We start from the raw sequence: 10783 nt of genomic DNA, 5'->3' as shown, positions 1-10783 counted from the left end.
CAAAAATAAGACATGGGAAATAGGGAAGGTGATAACCTGGGGAAGAGGTTTTGCTTGTTTCACCAGGAGAAAATCAGCTTCCTGTTTGGATACCCACTAAACATTTGAAGTTCTGCACCTCCACGGAGATGGAAACACTGCAATCGAGCACCATTGACTCGCAAGATGAACAAAGTGGTGATATCAGAAGAACAGATGTGCAGGAAGTCAAGGACCCTGAACGGAGGGACTGGCTGAAGCTATGGAAGAAAAACATGAAATGTGACGATTTCATGAACATTTATTAGTTTCCTAAATTAATACTTTTATAATTTCCTATGCCTGTCTTTAATCTCTTAATCCCATCATCTTCTTTGTAAGCTGAGGAGGATATATGTCACCTCAGAACCCTGTGATGATTGTGTTAACGGCACAAATTGTTTGTAGAGCATGTGTGTTTGAACAATATGAAATCTGGGCATCTTGAAAAAAGAACAGGATAACAGCGATGTTCAGGGAACAAGGGAGGTAACCTTGAACTGGCCGCTGGTCAGCCAGACGGAACAGAGCCATATTTCTCCTCTTTTTAAAAGCAAATAGGATAAATATCACTGAATTCTTTTTCTCAGCAAGGAACATCCCTGAGAAAGAGAATGCGCTCTGAGGGTAGGCCCATAAACGACCCCCTTGGAAGCATGCCACCTTTTACGGTCGAAGCTGAAGGGATGAAATAAGCCCAGTCTCCTGTAGCACTCCCAGGCTTATTAGGACGAGAAAATTCCTGCCTAATAAATTTTGGTCAGACAGGTTGTCTGCTCTCAAACCCTGTTTCCTGATAAGATGTTATCAATGACAATGCGTACCGGAAATTTCATTAGCAATTTTAATTTTAATTTTAACGCCATCCTGTGGTCCTGTGATCTCATCCTGCCTCCACTTGCTTTGAGATATTTTATTACCTGATGAAGTATGTGTTCTCTGTGTTGGTATCATAAACTGAGGCAATTGCAGGAGTTGCTGATGGCCTCGCAAATCTTAACCCTGTCACTTTGGTTAAGACCATCTAAAGTACTACTATTGTAAATTTCATATTAATCCTTGTGTGCCTGTGCTGTCTGCTGTTAGTCTGCAGGTAAACCCAACAGTTCCAAAGAGACAGCGACCATCAAAAACGAGCCATGGGCCGGGCGCGGTGGCTCAAGCCTGTAATCCCAGCACTTTGGGAGGCCGAGACGGGCGGATCACTAGGTCAGGAGATCGAGACCATCCTGGCTAACACGGTGAAACCCCGTCTCTACTAAAAAATACAAAAAACTAGCCGGGCGAGGTGGCGGGCGCCTGTAGTCCCAGCTACTCAGGAGGCTGAGACAGGAGAATGGCCCGAACCCGGGAGGCGGAGCTTGCAGTGAGCTGAGATCCGGCCACTGCACTCCAGCCTGGGCGACAGAGCGAGACTCCGTCTCCAAAAAAAAAAAAAAAAAAACAAGCCATGATGACAATGGTGGTTTTGTTGAAAAGAAAAGGGGGAAAAGTGGGGAAAAGAAAAACAGATCAGACTGCTATTGTGTCTATATAGAAAGAAGTACACATAAGCGATTCCATTTTGTTCTGTATTTGAGATGCTGTTAATCTGTGACCCTACCCCCAACCTTGTCCTTGCAAGAGACATGTGCTGTGGTGACTCAAGGTTTAATGGATTTTGGGCTGTGCAGGGTGTGCTTTGTTAAACAAGTGCCTGAAGGCAGTACGCTTGTGAAAAGTCTCAGCACCGTTCTCTTAATCTCAAGTACCCAGGGACACGTCCACTGCTGAAGGTCACAGGGACCTCTGCCTAGGAAAGCTAGGTATTGTCCAAGGTTTCTCCCCATGTGATAGTCTGAAATATGGCCTCGTGGGAAGGGAAAGACCTGATCATCCCCCAGCCTGACACCCGTGAAGGGTCTGTGCTGAGGAAGACTAGTATAAGAGGAAAGAAGGCCTCTTGGCAGTTGAGATAGAGAAAAGCATGTCTCCTGCCCGTCCCTGGGCAATGGACCAACTCAGTGTAAAACCCGATTGTATGTTCTGTTTACTGAGAAAGGAGAAAACCACCTTAGGGCTGAAGGTGGGACGTGCTAGCAGCAATGCTGCTCTTTATGCACTAAAAAGGTTTATGGAGATGTTTGCATATGCATATCAAGGCACAGTACTTTTCCTTAAACTTATGTCACAGAGATCTTTATTCACATGACTTACTGCTGACCTTCTCCCTATGATGATCCTATTATCCTGCCACTTCCCTTTTTCTAAGATGGTAAAGATAATGATCAATAAATACTGAGGGAACTCAGAGAGCAGTGCCAGCGTGGGTCCTCTGCATGCTGAGCACCGGTCCCCTGGGCCCACTTTTTCTTTCTCTATACTTTGTCTCTGTGTCTCATTTCTTTTCTCAAGTCTCTCATTCCACCTAATGAGAAATGCCCACAGGTGTGGAGGGGCAGGCCACCCCTTCACCACAGGGAAACCGGAGCCTAATCAAGTATCTTAAACACGTCAAGTTTGAAATGCCTATGAAACACCCAAGTGGAAATGCTGAGTAGGCAGCTGGGCTCCAGGTATCACTCGAGTCTGGGAACCGAGTTTGGAACATACCAGCAAACATCAAGCCACTAACGAGGATTAGGTCACCTGGAGATTCCCAATTCCGTGGAACAGAGGGCCTGAGATTGACATGGCCAACATTTAGACAAGAAGTCTGCCTGAAACTAGGCCTTATAAAACTTAGAAACTAGGCCTCATATAGAAAAAAAAATTAACACCAGGTGGCTCTGGATAGGGTCCCACCCTGCCTCAATAAGGACCCACCCTGATAGGGTCCCACCCTGCCAATTCCGGGAAACAACCTCATGGGGTACCACCCTGCCTCGAAGTTCCCGGAATCAACAACTCCAGGAAAAAACCTCATAAGGTCCTGCTCTAACCAATTAGCATAAGACACCTTGCTCAGGCCATAGCTAGACCCAATCATTTTGCGCCTTAAGCTTTGTTTGAATTTCGCGCCATAAGCTGTGTTTGAAATTGTGTTTGCCTATATAAACAACCTGTAACAAGCAGTAGGGGTCCCAGGGCCAACTTAGAGCTTGGGACCCTAGCGCGCTAGTAATAAATAACTCTCTGCTGTGAATCTCGTGTCGGTAATCCTTCGCGGCGACCCCTGCCCAGGAGGGAATCGACAGTTCGGTTCCAACATTTGGTGCGTTGGCCGGGAAGTGGGGTCGTCCGAGGACCCCCGACCCATCCAGCGGAGACCCATCTGGCCCGGGCCACGGACTGCTGACTGAACGGACCCACCAGGTACTTTCGTTTTGTTCTGTCTGTCTTGCCGGCTAACTCTGAGCTCTGGGGAGTACTTCTTCTGAATTAAGTGGGGAAGGGGGACAGACGTGTCCAGCACCTTCCCACTTATGCCCCCGGAGGACGCCCTGGCGGTAGTCTGGGGAAAGGCTGACGACTCGGTCAGCCTTCTTAAATCCGTAGGCAGGTCGCTCCTACCATCTGAATATTTTGTGATCCTGTGGCGCCACTCTCTGGCCGCGCGGCTTCTCCTTACTTGTCTGGTCTTTGTTTTTGTTTCTTTCGTTTTGTCCTTGTTATATGTGGATGGAATGGGACAGACGTTGACGACTCCTTTGTCTCTAACCTTGACTCACTTCCCTGACGTCCGGGCTCGAGCCCACCATCTCTCTGTAGAAGTCCGTAAGGGACGATGGAAAACATTCTGCTCGTCCGAATGGCCAACCCTCCATGGGGAGTGGCCCTGGGATGGAACATTTAACCTCTCAATTATCTTGCAGGTTAAAGCAAAAGTGATGGATCCTGGGCCACTCGGACACCCGGACCAGGTGGCCTACATAATTATTTGGGAGGATCTGGTCCGAAATCCTCCCTCTTGGGTGAAACCCTTCCTCCATCCCCCTTCCCCATCCCAATCTACCCTCCTTGCCTTAGAAGCCCCAAAGAATCGGAATCCGGACCCGCCTAAGCCAGTCCTCCCAGATGAACCCCAGAGGGATCTCCTCCTTCTTGACCCCCTGCCTCCTCCACCTCAGAACCCCCTTCTGGGACCTCCACCTTACGCTTCACCCTTGCCCCGTCTTGTCCCCAGCTCTTTCCTCTACCACCTCGGCCCCTACCCTTTCTCCAACTTCTCCCTCGGCCCCTCCCTCCACCCCGTCTCCTTCTCCAGCCCCGCCCAAACTCACCCCTCGGACGCCGCCGCCGACACCTCCTCGTCTCCGCTTGTGGCGGACTAAGGACCCAGAGGGCCCTTCTACTTGGCAATCCTCCCTTTTTCCCCTCCGTACTGTCAATCGCACGGTCCAGTACTGGCCCTTCTATGCCTCTGACCTCTACAACTGGAAAACCCATAACCCTTCCTTTTCCCAAGACCCCCAGGCCCTAACCTCGTTGATAAAATCCATTCTCCTCACTCACCAGCCCACTTGGGATGATTGCCAGCAACTCTTGCAGGTCCTCCTAACCACTGAAGAAAGGCAGCGAGTCCTCCTGGAGGCCCGGAAAAATGTGCCAGGACCAGGAGGCCTCCCAACCCAACTTCCCAATGAAATAGACGAGGGATTTCCCCTCACCCGCCCAGACTGGGACTATGAAACGGCACCAGGTAGGGAGAGTCTCCGAATCTATCGCCAGGCTCTGTTGGCGGGTCTCAAAGGGGCAAGAAAGCACCCCACAAATTTGGCCAAGGTAAGGACCATAACTCAGGAAAGGGATGAAAGCCCGGCAGCCTTCATGGAAAGGCTTCTGGAAGGGTTCCGAATGTATACCCCATTCAATCCAGAGGCCCTAGAACATAAGGCTACCGTAGCTGTGGCATTCATAGACCAAGCTGCATTAAATATAAAAGAAAAACTCCAAAGACTAGATGGAATCCAAACCTATGGATTACAGGAATTGGTTAGGAAGGCAGAAAAAGTATATAATAAGAGAGAAACCCCTGAGGAAAGGGAAGCCAGGTTAGCAAAGAAACAGATAGAGCGAGAGAATCGTAAGGACCGAGTGAGAGATAAGCATTTAACAAAAATCCTGGCGGCAGTTGTGAAAGAGAAAGGACCAGAGAGAGAGGGAGAGAAGCGAAGACAGCCAAAAGTGGAAAAAGACCAGTGTGCCTACTGCAAAGAACGGGGACATTGGATCAAAGATTGCCCCAAGCGTCCTAAAGACCAAAAGAAACCTGCCGCTGTCCTCACCCTAGGTGAAGATAGCGAATAGGGGTGTCAAGGCTCTGGAGCCCCCCCCGAGCCCCGGCTAACTCTCTCTGTAGGGGGGCAACCCACCACCTTCTTGGTGGACACAGGCGCCCAACATTCAGTTTTGACAAAGGCAGACGGGCCCCTGTCTTCCCACACATCCTGGGTCCAGGGGGCAACAGGGGGAAAATTGCACAAGTGGACTAACCACCGGACAGTTAATCTTGGACAAGAAATAGTAACGCATTCCTTCTTAGTGGTACCTGAATGCCCCTACCCCCTCCTAGGGCGAGATCTTCTGACCAAGCTCGGAGCCCAAATCCATTTCTCCGAGACAGGGGCCCAGGTATTAAATCGGGACGGTCAGCCCATCCAAATCTTAACTGTGTCTCTGCAAGATGAGCATCGGCTTTTCAACGCTCCAGTCATCACTAGCCTCCCTGATATTTGGTTGCAAGATTTTCCCCAAGCTTGGGCGGAAACAGGAGAACTCGGGCTAGCTAAGTATCAAGCCCCAATCATAATTAATCTAAAGCCCACGGCGGTGCCCGTGTCTATCAAGCAATATCCCATGAGCCAAGAGGCTCATATAGGAATTCGGCAGCACATTAACAAATTTCTAGAACTCGGAGTGTTGCAACCTTGTCGCTCGCCCTGGAACACTCCTCTTCTGCCAGTAAAAAAGCCTGGTACTCAGGATTACAGGCCTGTCCAAGACTTGAAAGAAATTAACAAAAGAACCATGGACATCCATCCCACGGTCCCCAATCCTTACAACTTACTCAGCACCTTAAAACCAGGCTATAACTGGTATACGGTATTAAATTTAAAAAATGCTTTCTTCTGTTTACCTCTGGCCCCCCAAAGCCAAAAACTCTTTGCCTTTAAGTGGAAGAATCCTGAGAAAGGAATTTCGGGCCAATTGACCTGGACCCGGCTTCCCCAAAAATTCAAGAACTCTCCCACTCTCTTCGATGAGGCTCTTCATCAAGACCTGACCGACTTCCGGACCCAAAATCCAGACGTAACTCTACTCCAGTATGTAAATGACCTCCTCTTGGCTGCTCCTACAAAGGAAATCTGTATACAAGGTACTAGGCATCTACTCCAGGCACTGGGTAAAAAAGAATACCGGGCATCCGCCAAGAAGGCACAGCTCTGTCAGACCAAGGTAACATATCTGGGGTATATCTTGAGTAAAGGGAAAAGGTGGCTCACCCCTGAGCGCATAGAGACAGTGGCTCGCCTTCCACCACCACAAAATCCCAGGGAGGTACGTGAATTCTTGGGAACTGCTGGGTTCTGTCGCTTGTGGATACCCGGTTTTGCTAAACTGGCCACCCCCCTTTATGCACTCACCAAGGAAAGCACCCCTTTCACCTGGCAGACAGAGCATCAATTGGCTTTTAAGGCACAAAAACAAGCACTCTTGTCTGCCCCGGCCCTTGGGTTACCGGACACCTCAAAGCCCTTTACCCTCTTCCTGGACAAGAAACAAGGAATTGCCAAAGGGGTCTTGACCCAAAAATTAGGGCCTTGAAAAAGACCGGTAGCATACCTGTCTAAAAAGCTAAACCCTGTGGCGGCCGGCTGGCCCCCGTGTCTCCGTATCATGGCAGCCACCGCTATGCTGGTCAAGGACTCTGCTAAGTTAACCCTTGGGCAGCCACTGACTGTTATTACCCCACATGCTCTAGAGGCCATAGTGCGGCAGCCCCCCGACCGGTGGATAACCAACGCACGCCTAACCCACTACCAGGCCCTCCTACTGGACACGAACCGCGTCCAGTTTGGCCCTCCGGTCACCCTAAACCCTGCTACGCTGCTGCCGGTACCAGAAGACCAACCAAGCCCACACGATTGTCGGCAAGTACTGGCTAAGACCCATGGAACATGGGAAGACCTTAAAAACCAAGAACTCCCAGACGCGGATCACACCTGGTACACAGACGGCAGCAGTTACCTTGACTCAGGTACCCGGAGGGCGGGAGCAGCAGTAGTAAATGGCCACAACACCATTTAAGCACAATCACTACCTCCTGGCACGTCTGCACAGAAGGCTGAGTTAATAGCACTAACCAAGGCCCTAGAGCTGTCCAAGGGAAAGAAAGCTAACATTTATACTGATAGCCGATATGCCTTTGCAACGGCTCATACTCATGGAAGTATCTATGAAAAAAGAGGTCTCCTAACCTCAGAAGAAAAGAAAATCAAGAACAAAGCTAAAATAATTGCCTTATTAAAAGCCCTTTTTCTTCCTCAAGAAGTGGCTATAATTCACTGCCCCGGGCATCAGAAAGGACAGGATCCAGTCGCAGTAGGAAATAGACAGGCTGACCAAGCGGCCAGGCAAGCTGCCATGGCGGAAGTACTGACCCTAGCCACAGAACCTGACAAAACCAGCCATATAACTATTGAACATACTTATACCCCAGAAAACCAGGAAAAAGCAAAAGCCATAGGGGCTATAGAAAACAAAAACACTAAAAACTGGGAAAAAGAAGGAAAAATAGTCCTTCCCCAAAAGGAGGCCCTGGCAATAATCCAGCAGATGCATGCCTGGACACACTTAAGTAGTCGAAAGCTAAAATTACTGATTGAAAAAACTGACTTTCTAATCCCAAAGGCAAGTACCCTTGTAGAACAAGTGACATCTGCCTGTAAGGTCTGTCAGCAGGTAAACGCTGGGGCTACCCGAGTGCCAGAAGGGAAACGAACTCGTGGTAACCGCCCAGGAGTCTATTAGGAAATAGACTTCACTGAAGTAAAACCTCACTATGCTGGATATAAGTACTTACTGGTGTTTGTAGATACCTTTTCAGGATAGGTAAAAGCCTACCCCACCCGGCAAGAAACGGCATACATAGTAGCCAAAAAAATTTTGGAAAAAATCTTTCCTAGATTCGGACTTCCCAAGGTAATTAAGTCAGATAACGGGCCGGCCTTCATTTCTCAGGTAAGTCAGGGGCTCGCCAGAATATTGGGGATTAATTAAAAATTACATTGTGCCTATAAACCCCAGAGCTCAGGACAGGTAAAAAGAATAAATAGAACAATAAAAAAAAACCCTTACTAAATTAACCTTAAAGACTGGTTTAAAAAATTGAAGACGCCTCCTATCCTTAGCTCTGTTAAAGGCCCAAAATACGCCTAACCGTTTTGGGCTCACTCCATATAAAATCCTCTACGGAGAACCTCCCCCTTTGTCAACCTTGCTTAACTCCTTCTCCCCCTCCAATCCTAAGACTGACCTACAGGCCCGGCTAAAAGGACTCCAAGCAGTACAGGCCCAAATCTGGGCCCCCTTGGCAGAACTGTACCAACCAGAACATCCACAAACCAGTCACCCCTTCCAGGTGGGAGACTCTGTCTACGTTAAACGGCATCGCACTCAAGAACTAGAGCCTCGGTGAAAAGAACCCTACATTGTTCTCCTGACCACGCCCACAGCCATAAAGGTTAACGGAATCTCCACTTAAATCCACGCATCCCACGCCAAGGCTGCTCCAGGGACGCCTGGACCAACACCACCTGAGACATGGAAACTCCGACGCTCCGAGAACCCGCTCAAGATAAAACTCTCTCGTATCTAGCCCCTTGCTTGTTACTAGCCCTCCTTCCCTGCGTTGCTGGCAGTAATAACCCCCACCGGCCATATAACCTGACCTAGCAGGTAACTGATTTTAGTACTCATAAAGTCTTAAACAAAACCTCAAAAATTGCTCCTATAGGAACTTGGTTCCCTAACCTCTATTTCAACCTAGACAAAATAGCAAAAATAAATAACATGGAAGGGGAAAAATGGAAAAAACAGGCTAGAAGGGTGTCCGTAAGCCAGAACGGGTTCTATGCCTGTCCCGGATTCAAGACAGGAGAAATAAGGAAAACTTGTGAAAAAATAAATGCCCTGTTTTGCGCTAGTTGGTCCTGTATAACTACTAATAATGGAGAATGAAAATGGGCCACAAAACCCTGGTACATAACCATGTCCTTTGTCCAGCGCTGCACCAAAACCCAATATTCAAAAACTTGCAATCTGGTCCGCATCAAGTTTAAAAATGCAGCAAAATCTAATAACCGTTGAATATCCGGGTTAACATGGGGCCTATATTTATACCAAAAGCCACTGTATAAAATCCCTATCCAAATCAAATTAATAGTCAACCCTATCACAGCCCCTGTCGCAGTAGGACCAAACCAAGTTTTATCAGAAACAGGGAAGCCCCTGGTTCCTGCATCGAGAGAGCCCCAACCAAGAGCTCCTAAAAGCACTTACCCGCCCTTAATCTCCACCTCCTCTAAATACACACCCTCAGCCCAAAACATCACCCGCGGGCCCCTTGACTTGGGAATAGGTGACAGGCTCCTAAATCTCATAAAAGGCTCCTATTTCGCTTTAAACCAGACAAAGCCAGAATTTACCTCCTCTTGCTGGCTATGTCTGGCAACAGGCCCCCCTTACTATGAAGGCATCGCCTCCACTAATAATTTCACTAACTCCGCCAACCCTACTGGATGCGCGTGGGAACAACAAAGAAAACTAACCCTGGCTGAGGTTTCTGGGTCGGGAACCTGCATAGGCCGAGTGCCCCCTAGTCACCAGCATCTTTGTAATGTAACCTTGACAGTACCCAGCTCCAATCACTATTTGGTCCCCTCCAAGACGGACTGGTGGGCTTGCAACACTGGGCTCACCCCCTGTGTATCCACAGCCGTTTTTAGCAGCGGCACCCACTATTGCGTATTGGTACAAGTTGTTCCCCGAGTATACTATCACTCTGGAGACTCCTTTAATCTCCGGTATAAGCAAAAAACTCATACTAAACCAAAGAGAAAACCTATCTCCCTCACCCTCGCCGTTATGTTAAAAATTGGGGTAGCGGCTGAAGTTGAAACCGGGACAGCAGCCCTAGTGCATGGTAACCATCATCTGCAACAACTTAAAATAGCCATAGATAAAGACCTTAAAGCCATAAAACAATCTATTACAAAACTTAAAAAGTCCTTAACTTCTCTGTCTAAAGTTGTATTACAAAACCAACAAGGACTAGAAATTGTCTTTCTGAAAGAGGGCGGGCTCTGTGCAGCCCTGAAAAAGCAATGTTGTTTTTATGCAGATCATTCAGGAGTAGTTAAAGATTCTATGGCAAAACTAAAAAAAAAATTAAACAAGAGAAAAAAAGAAAAAGAATCTCAGCAAAATTGGTTTAAAAATTGGTACAACCAATCCCCTTGGCTTAGCACCCTAATCTCCACCATCTTAGAACCCCTCATCCTGCTCACGCTCATCCTGACTTTCGGGCCATGCATACTCAACCGCTTACTCACCCTTATTAAAAATAAATTAAACATAGTACATGCTATGGTTCTGACCCAACAATACCAGACCCTCAGGACTAAAGAAGAGGCTCAAGATTGAGCCTCTGACACAAAAAGAGGAGGGAATGAAACTAGGCCTCATAAAACTTAGAAACTAGGCCTCATATAGAAAAAAAAATTAACACCAGGTGGCTCTGGATAGGGTCCCACCCTGCCTCAATAAGGACCCACCCTAATAG

The sequence above is a fragment of the Macaca fascicularis genome, chromosome 8, assembly GCF_037993035.2.
Source record: "Macaca fascicularis isolate 582-1 chromosome 8, T2T-MFA8v1.1".
Classification (NCBI taxonomy): domain Eukaryota; kingdom Metazoa; phylum Chordata; class Mammalia; order Primates; family Cercopithecidae; genus Macaca; species Macaca fascicularis.
Note: the sequence above shows the minus strand (reverse complement) of the source record.